Here is a 15603-nt window from a genome sequence, read left to right as displayed (position 1 = left end):
CTTGGAGAGGAGAGGAGGGAGATTATTTATAGAATCATAGAATGGTTTGGGTTGGAAAGGACCTTATGATCATCAAGTTCCAACCCCCCTGCCATGGGCAGGGACACCTCACACTAAACCATCTCACCAAGGCTCTGTCCAGCCTGGCCTTGAACACTGCCAGGGATGGAGCATTCACAATCTCCCTGGGCAGCCCATTCCAGTGCCTCACCACCCTCACAGGAAATAACTTCCTCCTTATATCCAATCTAAACTTTCCCTGTTTAAGTTTTAACCCGTTACCCCTTGTCCTGTCACTACAGTCCCTAATGAAGAGTCCCTCCCCAGCATCCCTATAGGCCCCCTTCAGATGCTGGAAGCTGTTCTGAGGTCTCCATGCAGCTTCTCTTCTCCAGGCTGAACAGCCCCAATGGAGATGGAGTTATGGGCAGAACGAGGAAGCTGTGAATAAACTCCTGATACTCACACTGTGAAAAGCCTTGGTTGGGACCCCAACAGGCAACCTGGAAAGGTGAACAGCCAAGGTGATGAAACTTGCTATGGATTCCAACATTATTCAGAATAATCAGCCAAAAGCTCAAAGAAGAAAGTTGCAGAAGGATGGCATAATGCTGGCTGGGCGATGAGATGGCAGATGGGACCCAGTGTTAATGAATGCAAAGCAATGCACGCAAGAGAAAATAGCACTAAAAAAACACACACAGCGGCAAGCTCTAAATCAGCTGCTTCCATTAAGGAAGGAGATGCTGCATTCATTGTGGATCATTTTCTAGAAATGCCTACTCAGTGCTCTGAAGGAGGCAAGAAAGCGATGCTAGGAAGCATTAAAATTTAAAAGAAAAGGAGAAAACCTCCTCATAAATCTAACATTTGTATGCACCTTTTGGTGGCTGTCTGCACTCCTGGGCATCTCATCTCCTCCAAGGTGCAGCAATGTAATCCAAAAACATAGAGAAATCAGATGTGTTGACTGAAAAGAGACAGCAAAAGGGGACCTCAAAAGCATCAAGCATCCAAAATGGTATAGAAAAGGTAAATAGGGAGTTCTTATTTTTCTCTTTGAAGGTGTAAAATGAAGCAATGCTGGAGAAAAAAAAGCAGCCTATAAATGCCTCATTTCGTATAATTTCCCCAAAGCATTGATAGCAGGTTTCGCTGGATGTGGGTCATTTCTGCTATGTATTACAGATCTCTGCTGAGGATGAAGGTTGCTAACACGCCAAAACGGCATTAGAGGGCAGTGCATTGCAACCTAACTGGAGGTCTTTGGGACGGCAAACGTGATTGTAGAACGCCCCCACCCCCACCCCCACCAAAAAAACATTGGGGATCAAGAGAACAGAGCATTTCCAACCCACATACATGAGAAATGGTGGAGACCACGATGTGGCACGAAAGCAACACATCAGGGCTGCTAGAGAAGAGTCAATCAGGATAAAAAGTGGTTAAATCCCATCAGATGGTGGTGTCCAATCAGTGGTGAAGATCCCAAGCGGAGATCCAATCCTGCTGCACACCACATATATTGTGGTGGCCTTGGCAGCACCTTCCTGGACTGTTTTCTTGAGACAATACCTGTTTGATTATCACTGCCATCTTCCTAAGGGCCTTCAGCATTGCCTATGTGGCAAAATGAAGTATGAAGAGGAAAGTGCCAGTAGAAAAGCTATTCTGGCTTGGAAAGATTGGCTTAGGTTTTCTGGCTCAAAAATACCCCAAAACTTGAAGGAACAGTAACCTAAAAGAGTTAAAAATAGTTAGAAAGGCATTTGAAATATTCTTTCTTCTGCTAAGGGAACAGCTGAAAATGCAGCTATGAAAGCAGTGAAGAAAACGGTGCATTTTACCATATATAGAATGACCCCAAACCCCAGCAAATCGTTGGGTTTTTTCACCTCGTTTTTATTTACTTCACATTTTTACCTAGTTTCGTATTTTGGCTGAGTTCCATGATGAAAATGAGTAAGAAATGTCTCAGAACAGAAATATTTTGTCACAGATGAAGTTTCCGACACCCATATTTCAATATTTTCAGTCGCAACGAAAAGAAAGCTCCGTTGCTATTGACACTGCACCATGGGGTGGTTTTTGTTTGGCCGGCAGTGGGGAACAGAAGTGCTATAAATGAGGAACTGACCGTTTGGTCCCACCGTCACTGTCTCAAGCTTGTTTGAAGAGCTGAGAAAACATGTTGCAAATGTAACAGTGAAAATATTACACATGACTAGACTTGGTACAGATGGAATGTCTGTCGTCACCCAGGGAAAAAAAAGGGTTGTGCTGCTCTGCTAGAGGAAGGATTTGGATAGGAAGTTATTCCAATCCCCCTGTGTTAGCCAGAAAGAGGGTCTTTGTGCCAAAAATGCTGGCTTCTTACATGCTTAAAGCCCCACTGTTTGAGGCATCAGTAAATAGGAGGGATTTCAGCAGGTTTATGTTTGCTGGGAGTTGGACTCGATGATCCTTATGGATCCTTTCCAATTAGAGATATTCTTTGATTTTCTAATGAAGAAAGGGGGAAAGAAAACTTAAAACTCCATTACATTGGTCATCAGCTCTAATAGCTTTGAGGAAGATTTTGGAAGCCAAGGCAAACAGTGAGGGAGGATTTGGAAGAGAAGGAGAAAATCAGCTTTATGAGCTGGCTTGCCTGCCTTCCCAACCATTACTGTGTGTGCCTGCGGTGAAAGCTTTCACTCTAGTGTTAACGTCTTCCTTTTAGCTTTCCCTTATATCAGAGCCAAACCTTGGCTGAACCATTATTAACCCCAAATTTCAATAGCTTCCATTCCATTTTGAATGATGGGATGATACTTTTTAAGGCTCAAGTGATCCTTTTTAAAGATCAAGTGCAATGGTGGAGATCCTTTGCTATTATACTTGTGTCCAGGTTCGAAGTTTTTATGCCAGGAAAGAGCATTGGTTAAATTCACTGAACCTTTTACCATCTAAAAGGGCTGGTTCCCGTTTAGAATCATTTAACCCCTTCCATTTTCCTCCCTAATGCATTTCCTATGGTTGTGAGAGCCCAGCCTGAGACCATTTGAAGGATTCTGGGCATCTGTTCTCTGCAAATGAAAGCATTTTGAGTAGTCAAAACAGAAGGAGTCTCAGACAGCAATTTTCACTGTCAGTTAAAACAGCTGAATGAATTTACAGGTGCATTTTTTGGACTGAAACACAGTTCTGGATTTGAGATTAAATTCTGGGAATGGTGGGTTGTTCCTGAGTGATGCAACATCTCTCTGGAAATGCATCTGTACTGACGATATGCAGATAGACAAGGTGACCCTTGCACTTGCTGCAGGTTCATATTGAATTCTTATGAACAGCCTTAGACCTAGGGCATCTCTTGTCATGCAGAGCTGTAGGCATAACATAGCCTAACCTATTCCAATTCTATCCTAGTCTAGCCTAGTGTAGTCTGTTCCATTCTGTCCCGTTCCATTCCATTCCCTAAGCTCACCCTGAGCTGAATAACAATGAGACTGATTTCTTTGCAATGTCAGGGGTTTTCAGCACCAAAAACACTTACAAGGACACAAATCACAACGTTTTCAAGTGGAAACAAGATTTTATTTTATTATTCCATTTGATTTTGGTTTGATTTCTTATATTTTATGTTATTTTAGAATCATTAAATCATAGAATCATAGAACGGTTTGGGTTGGAAAGGACCTCAAGATCATCCATTTCCAGCCCTGTGGCATTGGCTGGGACTCCTCACACTAGACCATGTCGCCCAAAGCTCTGTACAACCTGGCCTTGAACATCTTGAAGCTAAGATAAAGCTGTGATATTCAGAGCCTGTTGAATGAAGAACTGCTGGTTTAGAGTAGTCCTAGAGGACTTACACATCAACCCTTCAAGATTGCCTCTACCACAGAGCTGCTTGATGCAGAGAGAGGTATATTGGAACATCCTTACCCTTGCTGTTGGGAATGGACCAGCCTGGTCTAAATGATATGACTGGTTTAGGATTCTGACCTTCAGCAGGCCCCAGGCAGCATTTGCCAGCTGTTTAGCAGTGATACTTCCCATCTCAGAGTAGGACTCTATATATTGGATATATGGACATAGAAGATCAGGTAAGATGTTTTATACAATTCTAATACAATTAACTCCATCTAATTTTAGCTGTCTAAAACTGAGGTGCCCAGTAAGCTTTCGAGCATGAGCTATGGCCAAGAGGTGATTCATCTCTAGACAACAGTTCATGGAACAGCACTTTCTTAATTTACTGAGACAATTTCCATATTCTGCCTTCTGTCCTAGGAGATATTTTTGTCCAGAGTTTTAATTTCACAAAGACATTTGTGTCCCTTGAGGCTTTTGGTCACTCTAAATTCACAACATAACTGCTGTTGTAAAAAATGAGGAGCTGTGTATTTATTCAGAGTATGCCATCTCCTGCAAGAGAGAAAAGCTTTTATCTTGTATGTTATAAAACAGCTCAGTGACTGGAAGTAAAGACAAAATTAGGGACAAGGGATGATAAATCTGCATTGCTCTAGGTAGGATTTCTTGGCGCTTCCTTTGGAGATAGAATCCTGATTATTGGAAAAGGGCCTGATAAGCAACTAAATTAGTGGGTAATCTAGTCTATAGAAACATAGAATGGTTTGGGTTGGAAGGGACCTTAAGATCACCCATTTCCAAGCCCCTGCCATGGGCAGGGAAACCTCTCACTAGAGCAGCTTGCTCCAAGCCCCTGTGTCCAACCTGGCCTTGAACGCTGCCAGGGATGGGGCAGCCACAGCTTCTCTGGGCACCCTGTGCCAGTGTCTCACCACTCAGGTCCAGCCTGTCAACTCCTATGTTTCTTAAGAAAGAACACTGCAGTCAGAGATGAGGATCCCAAAGTCCTTAATGACCTGGTCTCATAGCTTCATGGAGGGCAAATGAAGAAGCTTGAACATTGAGCTCTCATATGTTTTAAACATGACAATGTTCACCACATCTCTTGTTTTTCTTTCTGCAGTCTTTCCAAGTGTCTTTCCAAGTCCTTAACCATAAGTGAGATACGGCCAGGTGGGAGCAGAGTCCATCCTTCTGTTCCTAATAAACAAGGAAGACATCATTAAAAAAGCACCAACATCTCTTCAGCTAATAGCGTAGTAAACAGCATTATCTCCACCGTCAGAGCAGACCACATGCACATAAAAGGATGTGTTATCAAAAATATCTGTAATGGTGACCTTAAAAAAGTACAAGAAGTGCTAATGAATTTCTTGTTATTTCAGAAAGGGACTTTCTTCTCTGTCGATACGGAGAGCTTCCTGAAGTAAAAACAAATGAATCGCTTGTCTCTTTCTTTTTAAATATAGGGTTGAAAACTAAGCTTCTGCTCTGTTGTTTTCTAGCTGTTCACAATTAGGAGGTGATGCTCTGAATGAAGACTTTTAAAGTACTGTCTTTACTCAAAGGCTGCATGACATTAAGCAGGGGAGCAGAGAGACATCTCTGCAGTTGCAATCATAGAATAGTTAGGGTTGGAAAGGACCTTAAATCATCTCAAGACTGTTATCAGCAATTTATTATCAAGAGCTTACGGGTGTTAGGCAGGGGGAAGCAGGGAAGTGACATCCCCTGGCCACGTTTAGAGTTAGTGGAGGAGCCAAAATGAGGATGAGGTGCTCTTAGCCGTCCCCTCTGGGCTCATCATTCTGATGCTTGTTGCCTGCAGCAGCAGGACCTTCTCATGAAGCTCTCCCTCTCTTGGCTTATCTGGTTTCTCAGTTACATTTGCTGGTTATGATTTTAAAGCCCTGTGTTGGAGCTGGATGTTTCTGGGATGGAGCCTTCCACAGGCAGAGCCAGGCTGTGCCACCACAGGGATGAGCTCCTGGCAATGCTCATGGTGATGAGTCTGTACCAGCAGCTCTGCTTTGACCATATCACTTTCTGGGGAGCATGGGAAGCTGAGGTTTGGCTGTACATGGCCATTTGGGATGCCACAGCAACCAGAGTGCAAACCCAATTGCATACAACGAGCACAGTTACTTCCTCTCTCCTGAAACCCAAAGAATTCTTTTCTTCTGAGTTTCTTCTGCTGAAAACTACACTTTATGTTAATACTGGCTGGCACTGCTGGTCACACTGAGCCACAGCGAGAAGAGGTGCTGGTTTTGTGCCAAGCTGTATCTTGGTCCTTGTCCAGTTTCACCATGGTATCTTCTCCCTCCCTCCTCTATGATTGATTTAGCAAAGCTCTAGGGAAGTGCCCATTGGAGACACAGCAGAAAGACTCTGTCACACTGCAAAACTTGGTAAAGTAAAAAAAGGGGAGCAAGCTATGCATAACAACATCCAGGCCAAGAACTGGGAAAGAAAACAGTGGTTTTTGATGTCTTCCTGCAAACCTTGGATTTCTTAATCTTTATTCCCCTGAAGAGAAGATGATACAGATGTAATCATCTTGGTGGACATGGTTTGAACACTAAACAGCCAAGCAGGTAGATACTATCTTTCTATTATAATTTGCAATATATGTGTTCTTCCTGTATCACCTGAGCTGCGCGTATCTGGCACAGCATCTGGAGTACTTTCCTCTTCTAACTTTAAATGAGCTGACAAAACACTCCAAATTGAGGAGGATCAGTGCCTGGTTTTTATTAGTCACATCAAATATTTCAAGCTTTCCACTTGCTTACCATGAAAACTGCTAAGGAGGTTTTGAGGGGGTTTTGAGGGTTTTTTATGAGTGCTGCCCTGTGTATCATCAGATGTGATGAAGATGGTCATGAGGGCTTCTGAGCGAGTGCCTGCCTGATAGGCAGCAAATCAGCCCCAGGAAGCTTTGTCCTCTCTTCAGTGCTTCAGCTCAAGTGACATCAGCCTTTGTATAACATGAAGCCATGTTACACCCTCCCAAATCCTCGTTTTCACAATATTCTTTCTTCTCCTTTGAATAAAAGAATTTTGAGTCATTTCCTGTATTAAAAGAATTTTGAGTCATTTCCTGTATTGAAAGAAAGTTGCGGTTGCAAGTCAAACTGCCCAGCTGAGGAAATACTGATCTGTGGGAACCAGAAATGAAGAAATTTAGGAGCTTGGAAGCATGAACCTTAGGACGGAGCATGTAATTACAAGGTTGTTTAATACTTTCTTCGTAGGACCCTGTTCTCCTATAGGGCTGTCTGCAGTTATCAACATGCAGTGATCAAAATCAATAGGACTTCGGAAGGGCTGAACTGTGATAATCAGAGGTATCAATAGAGAAGTGAGTGTGTGTATGTCCAGAAGAGATACAGAAGATCCCATGCATTGCTTTTCCATCTGATTCCTTGCTTGCAGTAGGTGTCAACATCCCTTTTGAAGCATGAGACTATCCCACACATGATGGGATTCTGCGGGGTGAAAGTGGTCTCCAGCAAAGTTTGCGCATCTCTTTTGTGATTGAGCAATGCAATCAGATTTAAAGCCAATCGCAATAACTGTCTGAGCTTGGAGTCTTAGGGTGAAGACCCATTTTCAGCACTGAATGCTCTCTAATTGCAATGAGCTTTGTCCTGGCCCTAAGAAGAAAGTTTGAGGCCATTTGCCCCACATGAGTGATCTCTCTGCAACATCCAAAGCCAACCACCAGGCTTGGAATGATGCAGATGATGAAGCAGGGTCTAGTTATAGTGTGGACAGTTCAATTTATGAGGATCAGAGGAGAACTTCCTCAGGGTAAGCGTAATTCTGTTGAGCAGCCTGATGAATAGTTGCTGTTTCATTGGAAGAAAAGCTACAGGGCATGAAATATGAACTGCTTTATGGAGATAACTCCTGCACTTCATTAGCTTGTTTTACGGCCAACTGCATCCTGTCTAGGTCACCTTTCTTTTTCCTTCTCCTCCTAAGCACAGGAGAGGCATTGAGCATTGTATGCCCTGAACAGCACAACTGTTAGGACTGGTGTGGACATCTTGATCCTTTTGGTACTACATATTTACCAGCTGAAGTTCATTGCTTTCACCTTTAACTGCATTTACCTTCAAGTATGAAGTTGCCCAGAGCTCAGCCCCAAAACTCTGCACAACACCATAGAGAGATGGTGAGGTTGGTTATAGGGTCTGGATCTGAGACAAATATGCTAGCTCATCTGAGTGAAGGGGATAAATCTGATGGTATGAAGGTTAATTTTGCCAAGCACTGGGAGGCAGTTACAGGCACCAAGGCAACAAAGGCCAATTTTCAGTGTTCATTACAGGAGATAGAGTATGTTTGTGACGTCCTTAAACCAGGTGGGATGTTTGGTGGGTATCCTCAGACCAAATGTGACATCTGCCGCATCTGGGCATTTGGCTTGTTTGTGGCCAGGGCAGAGAAGCAGACAATTCTGTGGTGGAGTTCGTCTTACCCATATGAAGACACCTAAATTAGGTGCATTTAGATGTCGGCACATCATAGCTATGCCTACCCCTCTCTGTTAACTGCGATGGCAAATGGGTGACTAGCTCCAAAGTTTGCATCTACACCAACACCTAAACCTAATATTATGTGGGGAAAGGTGAAAACCACCTTGCTGATCCCAAAGTGTTTTCTTGTCATGCTTCCCTCTAGAGAAAGAGATGTAGTTCTCTGGAATACCCCACAAACCTTCTGGGTTACTCAGAGCTTTGCTTCTCATGGTCATTTGTTAATCCCAAGGTCTCCATCCCAACCCCACCTTTTTCCCCTGCACAAATAATGCTTGGTCCCTGCAAACAGTAACAAAATGGGTCATGGAAATCTAACCCAATGGAAAGGATATTCCAGTAGATGCTATTTATTTAATATTTCACCTGTAAGTTTCTCTCTTCCAGCATTGTTGACTGGCATCAGTGCTCCCTTTTTAGCTAGAGCAATGCTTAATTGCCCCATTTTAGATGGCCTTTGCCTACAACCCTTGGTTGCCGATTCCTTGATTTGAGGGCAGCTGAATGTGTGTTAGAAAACCACCCTACAGAGAAAATCCTCAAGCAACCCCAGGAAATTATGAGCTTAAAACTATATCCCAATGCATGAGGTCTGACTTGTGTAGCATAAGCTCATCCTGAGTTACTCTGGCAATAACGTGAAGGATTGCTCTGGTACTGCAACAAAAGGCTTGGGGACTCATCGAAAAGATGCTGTTGAGCCTCATTAGGAGCACAAAACAAGGCATGAACCCTTATTCTGCAGGGAATGAAAGGGTCAGATTTAATAATTTATGCTCAAGGAGGAATAACTCTGTTTCTTTAGCCTGGCTGATGCAAACTGAATCCTGACCTTTTTACGTTCAGCTTTTCATTTTTTCACTCTCTGTTTCCTTCCTGAGGACCACACTGATTTTCTCAGTCACACACTAACATTTCTTGGTTAGTGGTTAGATTTAGAAACCTCCAAGTTACTCCAGCTCAAGACCTTTTCTAAGTATTTCCTACCAGTGCTATTTGCATTTAGAAATTCTCCTTTTTCCATTTCTGCAAGGAATCCTCAAAATCTGTATGGTTCAGATGGCGTTATTTTCACTGCCAGGGAAAAAGCACTAGATTAAGATCAGCCAAGAACTGAAATGCAACTGTTTGCATTTAGTTCTGTGGCAGAGTATTTAGCCCCAGTTCTTGGAACATCTAAAGCAGCTTCCTATGAGGTGGTAAACTCAGAACTGACTCAACAAACTTCATACATTTGAGATTAACTGTGTCTTCACTGAAGTAAAGGAACTCGTTGAACTCTACCTTCCTAAACAGAAGCATCTACTCAGCTCCTTAAACTAAAGAAGATGTAGAAAGATGCCTTATGAAATGGAGTAGAAAGATTTCTAATGGTGGTCTTCAACCATGGGAAGTTCACTTGGTAACATAAGAGTAAAGGTGGAATGGGAATGGTTTAGTATGCTTTAAAACTTGCTGGAAGTCAGGCTCATCTCTGAATTTAGATGCCTGTCATAAAGGGTATTTATGCCTGAATTTAACATCTAGATCCTCTTTATCTTCAACAGGGAAAACCAGACACTTACAGGACATGTCCCACCTGTTTAAAACACCTTTCTTAAGATACAGTCCTGCCCTAGTTGAGCCTACTTGTGTCTGTTGATGGTGAAAGGAGTCTAGACAGCCAGCTCTGGTGTTTGTCTCCAGTGTGAGTCTCTAAAGGTGGTATGACTCCCACCTTTAGTGTCTAGTTATTGGATAGGGGAGAAAGCTGCTTTCTTGGTTAGACAAAGGCAAGTACTACATACCTGATGTCCAAGACGGATGTTATGTAGAGTTTCTACCTGACTTCTATGGCAACAATGCCATCGTGTTATTCAAAATGTGCATTTGTTCATTTAGTCACAAACCCCTTTAAAACTGAAGGTCTGGCTGTTTTCTGGGCTAAAGACAATAGAATTGGTACAAAAATCAGCCAGATTCTAAGTCTGCCTGGAGATGGGTTAAATGGTAAATAAGAGCTAAGGATAATGCAGAAGGACTTTCTCTGACTGTAAATCACAGGGTTAGAGCACTGGCTGCAGCTTGCTGGGCTGTGAGTCTAGAAATCGAGGAAGAAGAGCACAATCCTTACCAGACCCTAGAACTCGAGGGGTCATCTAGTCCCTGCCTGTCAACTCCACCTCTTTCACTGAATACTGATACCTTGTCCCCTTCTCCATCACCATTCCTCAGAAAGCCCCAAGTTATTCAGTCCTTCCTTTTAGGAAAAGGTTTCTAGACTCCCTTATCATTCCCATTGCTTCCCTCTGATTCTGTTCTGCTGCTCCGTGTTTCTCATAATGTGTAGTGCCCACAGCTGAGCATCCTATCCATGGTTTTATTGTCACAGCATAAACCAAGGGGTTGCTTTGCATGTGTTACGTGTCTCAGAATTAGATTTACACTTTTTATGTGTGATGTTGCCAGTTGATCTTCTGCATGTACACCCTGATTCATTTCTGGAAGACCACCTATCGAATCAGTGATGCTGCTGCTCCACTTCACAGGCTGTTTCCTTCCTGCTCTCTAATATATGCATGGAAACAAGGATTGCCTGCATTTATCATCCAGATAACTGCTGAAAATGCTGAATAGCCTAAGACCCACATTACCACCTAAGACCCACAATACATCCTTCTCTTCTGCGGTTAATCGGTGCCACTCAATATGCTCTTCCATTTGACACAGTTGTGAACCATGTTAAGGCCACTTTATTTTCAGGGATTTTCCAATCAATTTTTTACTCACCTTATAATCCTTATAATAGGTTGTATTCCCCTAACTTGACAGATAGTGCAAAACTTCTTATTAAAGTCAAGCAAAGTGACAGGGTGTCTCACTACACCTGAGTAAGGAGCTCAGTACAGAGGCTGGCTTAAGACGTGCACTTTACAGGATTAAGTATACTTGATTAACTATAACCTGCTGGTAATAAAAAGGAGAAGGGAAGGAACAAGTATGGTCATGCAATAATGTGCTTCATTTATGAGTTTCTTTTAAGGTCCTGAAATTTTCCTGCTCAGGCCAGAGCAATGATGATTGCAAATAGGAACATCTAGAGAAGAAACTTATCTGTACTACACAGCTGTGTTTGCATGCGGAAGTATTAAAGAACCCAATGTTGGCATCTCTGTGTTCATGAAGTTGTGGCAACACTCACTACAGGGATACTAAATATATCAAGAATTTTTAAGCTGGAAGCTTAGCCAAACGCTAACTCTGAGCAGAATAAGATTAAGAACTTAGAGTCCTCCCTTTCTGCTTATTAGACCATTTTATTGTAGCAACAATGTGCTTGGTGTTTGATTCCCACAGGGAAATACTAAGGAATGTTTGGGGTTGCTGCAGACTAACTTGATGGTTTTGGAGAATGGCACCAACAGCCAAAAGAGCCAGCATGATGTTGGATGTTGCTGGGAATGGGCAGAGAAGATCATTTTGCTGTCATATAAAATCTTGGTGTGCCTACATGTAGGGGAAATCCTGCCATTGTGGTCTCTGCATCTCAAAAAGGGTATAGTGGAATTGGAGAAAGTCCATAGAAAGGCAACTGAAATAATCATGGGACACAATCATGGAGCAGTGGCCTTACAAGGACAGACTGCAGAGGTCTAGGACTGTTCAGGATAAGGATGTGTGTAGGTTAACTGTATCATGGAGGTGAGGGATTGCAGATCCCCCGATAACAGAACTACAGGACATTTGGTAGGACATCAGTATAGAACATAAAAGCAGTCCCTTGTTTGCACAGTGGGTCCTTTAGCTTGCTGCCAGAGGAGGTTGTGGAGGCCAATGGTACTGGCAGGTTGTCATAGTTTAAATCCCAGCCAGCAATGAAGCACCACAAGTTGCCCACTCACTCCTCCTCAGTGGGAAGGAGTTGGAAGGGTAGAAGTGAGAAAACTCATGGGTTGAGATGAAAACAGTTTAATAAATGAAAACAAACAAGCAAATAAAGAATTGTGTCACAGAATCCCAGGCTGGTTCGGGCTGAAGGGAAAGCTCATCCAGTTCCAACCCCTGCCATGGGCAGGGACACCTTCCACTAGAGCAGCTTGCTCCAAGCCCCTGTGTCCAACCTGGCCTTGAACACTGCCAGGGATGGGGCAGCCACAGCTTCTCTGGGCACCCTGTGCCAGCGCCTCAGCACCCTCACAGGGAAGAACTTCATCACTGGATCTATAAAACAAGGAATGCCCAACTGAAAATGTAATACCACTTGGGTTCATTTGATGCAAAGGGGGCAAGTCCTTTGGTCCAGACCTCTGAATTTCTGTTTGCTCCCCAGCTTCTGAATGATTCTGCTTTCTTCCCATCAGACAAAACTGCACCAGATCCACTGCACAATCAGCTTACAACCTCCACTACTCAGACCTCCAGACCAGACGAGTTAGTGCAGCATTTTAAAAGCACCTGCAGGATTTCAGAAGGCCCTTGTTAAGCCTACACCTAAAGAGGGCTGGAACTGTGTCTGGTTTACTTCCTGGCAACCCCATTTCTGCCTCTTTCTTGGCATTGCACAAAAATGATCTTCATCATCTCGTCTGTGGTGACCTAGGCCGTGATCTTTTCCTTCTTCTCCTAAAAGAGAGGACTTCTCTGAGCAGTAGAACTCTAGTGATCAATGAAGGGAAGACAACAAGCAATAGAGACTATCTTTGCCCCGTACACCTTCCCAGGTGCTCAAGACCCTCCTATTTCTCTTCATCACCCAGTTTCCACTGAGTTTTCACAGCACCTCCCCTCCTTTACTGCCACACACCTCTATTGCTAACACCTAATGTTCATCATCTAAATTATAACGCTAATTATGGGGGGTTTATCTCACAACCCCCTGGTTTTTCCGTGTCTGGATAACTTTCCCCCTTGCTGGGTCTGTTCTCACGTTCCCCTTTTCTGCCTCGCTCTGCTTCGCGTCAGTCGCTTGCAGAAGCAGCACTGGTTTTTCCTGGTACTGTTGAGCAAGCTGCCCTGTTTCACAGAGCTGACCTAACTAATTGCTCTCACAAGCAGTAACCTGTTTTTTTCCCCTCCTCTGACCTTTCAGAGGTCTAAATGGCAAGTTTCAGGTCTTGCTCATGAAAGCTGTGCTTGTAGCCATTAGCCACCTGGGGTCACCGTGCCTTCCAGGACAACTGAGAGGTACATCGTGTGTTCTTGCTAGGATAAAGACTCACCATTTCTAATCCAATCTTAGTGCCTATTATCCAGCTACGCTGGGATTTGCTGCTTGAAAGCAAATGGCTGTGAAGGAGGGAGCACGTTCAGCTCATCTGCCAAAAAAAGACCTTTTCCAGCAAAGGACAAATTCATTTTTTGAGAATCCTAGAATCCTAGAATGGTTTGGGTTGGAAAGGGCTTTGAGAGCATCCAGTTCCAACCCCTCTGCCATGGGAAGGGTTGCCTCACCATAGACCATGTCACTCAAGCCCCATCCAGCCTGGCCTTGAACACTGCAGGGATGGAGCATTCACCACTTCCCTGGGCAACCCATTCCAGTGCCTCACCACCCTCACAGTAAAGAACTTCTTCCTTATATCCTATCTAAACTTACCCTGTTTCAGTTTTAACCCATCACCCCTTTTCCTATCACTACAGTCCCTGATGAAGAGTCCCTCTCCAGCATCCTTGTAGACCCCTTCAGCTGGTGGATAGTTCATGGAATCATAGAATGGTTTGGGCTGGAAGGGACCTTCAAGATCATAGATTCTGTGTGTGCAGTGCAAACTGCTGCCCTCTGCTCAGAGTTTTCAATCATTAACTGACCAGCAGGGTTTTGAACAGTTGAGAGAGGGAGATTGAGCTGGAGGGCTGCAGAAAACATCCCCCATCTCTGTTTCCATCATGGAAATAGCTATAAAATTAAATAGTTTGATGAAGCAGGAAATAGAAGGGGATGTTGGGGAGTAAACCCATGCGCCTCCAAAGAACAGACCCCATGTTTAACAGGGGAAGGAGAAATTGCGCTTAAAAGTCTGTGATTTAGACCTCATAGCAGCCTTCCAGTATCTGAAGGGGGGCTATAGGGGTGCTGGGGATGGACTCTTCATTAGGGACTGCAGTGATAGGACAAGGGGTAATGGGTTAAAACCTAAACAGGGGAAGTTTAGATTGGATATAAAGAGGAAATTCTTTCCTGTTAGGGTGGTGAGGCACTGGAATGGGTTGGCCAGGGAGGTTGTGAATGCTCCATCCCTGGCAGTGTTCAAGGCCAGGTTGGACGAAGCCTTGGATGCTATGGTTTAGTGTGAGGCATCCCTGCCCATGGCAGGGGGGTTGGAACTGGATGGTCTTAAGGTCCTTTCCAACCCTAACTATTCTTTGATTCTATGATTTCTTTCTGGGCAATGTAACAAATATGTTTTACCAACCCAGATGGCTGGGGTTCTGTGTATGCAGTTGTGCATCTCCAGATACCTTGGAAAAAGGTGAAGAGTTGGGGTCTAAGACTTGCAGACAGGATTTTCAAGAGCGAATCTCTTGAAGTCCTTCAGTGGACTATGGCAATGGTGTTTCCTGTTATGCTATTAAAATTGGAAGGGGATTTGGAGCATGGAGTCCCAGCGTGAGCAAAGCATTTTATCCACAGCAGCTTCTCCATAAGCCTTACATGTTCCCTGTGCCCTGATGCATTTGGGTTTGGGCAGTAATCTCTTGGCCAAAGCCTTGTTGAACCCTATAAGAGAACTTGTCACTTGCATCAGTAAAGCTGCACAAAAGCTTTCATGAAAAGGGTGAAGGGAGATTCATCAGGAGAGAGATAGCAGGGGCTGTACCACCTCATCTGTCTGCTGCTCTTATGAGCACTGCTGAACCTTTTCTCACCTTTTCTTGTGCTGGGGGAGAAGATGCAGATTAGTGTTTCTCCCTGTAGATATCACATTATTCACTCCTCAAAAAGGTCTGTTTTGGGTCTCCCTTGTGTCAACTGCCTTTCACAGCACCATCACCCTGCTGAGAGTGAGGACAGGAGAGTCTCTGAACAGAGACACTAACCCAGGGTCCTCTGTGTGTGTGCCTATGACTGACAGATGCATTTAAAAACATGTCACATCTATTTCTTAGCATGCCTGTTAGGAAGACTTCATTCCTTGAAGATTTATAAAGGAGAAGTAAACACCCAGCATGTAATAGTTGTGTAATAATCCACAAACCCATTAAAACCTTGCCCACTTCT

Source organism: Pezoporus wallicus, unplaced genomic scaffold, assembly GCF_028554395.1.
Source record: "Pezoporus wallicus isolate ANWC-B61680 ecotype Strahan unplaced genomic scaffold, APGP_CSIRO_Pwel_v1 contig_7901, whole genome shotgun sequence".
Taxonomy (NCBI): Eukaryota; Metazoa; Chordata; class Aves; order Psittaciformes; family Psittacidae; genus Pezoporus; species Pezoporus wallicus.
Note: the sequence above shows the minus strand (reverse complement) of the source record.